General features: G+C 44.6%; 1 pseudogene; it reads right to left on the bottom strand.

The window, feature by feature from the left end:
• Positions 1–313: 313 nt before the first annotated feature.
• LOC112399140 (nucleolar protein 56 pseudogene) lies at positions 314–1178 on the bottom strand (annotated as a pseudogene).
• Positions 1179–1219: the final 41 nt, after the last annotated feature.

Genomic DNA, 1219 nt, shown 5'->3' with positions numbered 1-1219 from the left:
ATGTATTTCTTTACTACAGATCTCACCTCCTATCTCCAAGTCACTAGAAACTCAATACAGAAGCATTTGCTAGATTCTCCACTTCAGAAATCTTGAGCTAGTTTCTTGTTTACCTGGGCAAATACTTCAGGTCTAATGTCACAGAGAGGTGTCTCTGCTCTCTGACACTCAATCCTTCCCATCTCCAGTTTTCTCAATTTGATTTCTTTAAGAAGCCTCTTTCCATGGCATTCTTTTTTTTTTTTTTTGACTCGTGAATTTGTTTTTATTTTTATTGGGCTATAGGGGATGGGTTGGGAAATATCTCTGTAATTTATGCCCTACTAGGGAAATGTCCATTCTGATTTTCCTGGGATAGCTTTCGGATCTTTTTCTTTTTCTTGGAGCTGCTACTCTTGCTGGCAGCAGCCTCTTCAGGTCCATTGCTGAGAGGCTTCTCCTTGGAAGAGAATTTCCTCTTTTTCTTGTGGACCCTCTTGTTTCCTGACTCTTCAGGGTCACTATCTGGTTCCTCTTTGGGGAAAGATTTCTTCCTCTTGGTAAGACTTCCACTGCCAGCTGTCTCTTCAAGATCACTACTAACCAGCTCCTCCTTGGAAAAAGATTTCTTTTTTTTGGGTTTGGAGGAGACAGATGGGTCTTCCATTCCATTCTCCGGAGGAGCCTCCTGGGGCTTTTGCTTTTTCTTCTTTTTGGGTCTTTCACTTGTCTCCTCACATTCCTCCGGGGTCCTACTGCTGTTTTCTGAAGACGCCAGGGCAATCGCAGCCAGCCTTTTCTTTGCCTTCTTCAAGTGTTTCTTCTCCTGTTTCTCCAGCTTCCTAGCAACCTCAGCAGCCGCTTCCTCTGCCTGAACCATTGCCTCCTTCATGACATCCAGATTCTTTCGTGGAATCTCTCCAGTCTCATAGAAGGACAGCCGCTCCTCAACTTGTTCTCGAAGCTTCTCCCCAAATACACTGGTAGGTACCTCTGAGAAGCAATCAATTCGTGAGGCAATACTGCATTTTTTTTGCCAGGTATCGGGAGATGTGGCCTTTGTTCTTGGCAGCTGCTCGGCCAATGAAGGTAGAGTGGAAAATGAGTCCATATTTTGGGGTGTTGTCTTCAGGGCTCTGGAAAGTTGGTCCCTGTGCTGGACCCAGGGAATCACTCAGACACCAGGACTGGCCATCCATGGCATTCTTTTTTTTTTTTTTTTTTTTTTTTCTTCATGGCG

Source organism: Neophocaena asiaeorientalis, unplaced genomic scaffold (assembly GCF_003031525.2).
Source record: "Neophocaena asiaeorientalis asiaeorientalis breed wild unplaced genomic scaffold, Neophocaena_asiaeorientalis_V1.1 scaffold1, whole genome shotgun sequence".
NCBI classification, from domain to species: Eukaryota; Metazoa; Chordata; class Mammalia; order Artiodactyla; family Phocoenidae; genus Neophocaena; species Neophocaena asiaeorientalis.
The sequence above is the reverse complement of the archived record's forward strand: the minus strand, read 5'-3'. Positions and strand labels throughout refer to the sequence as shown.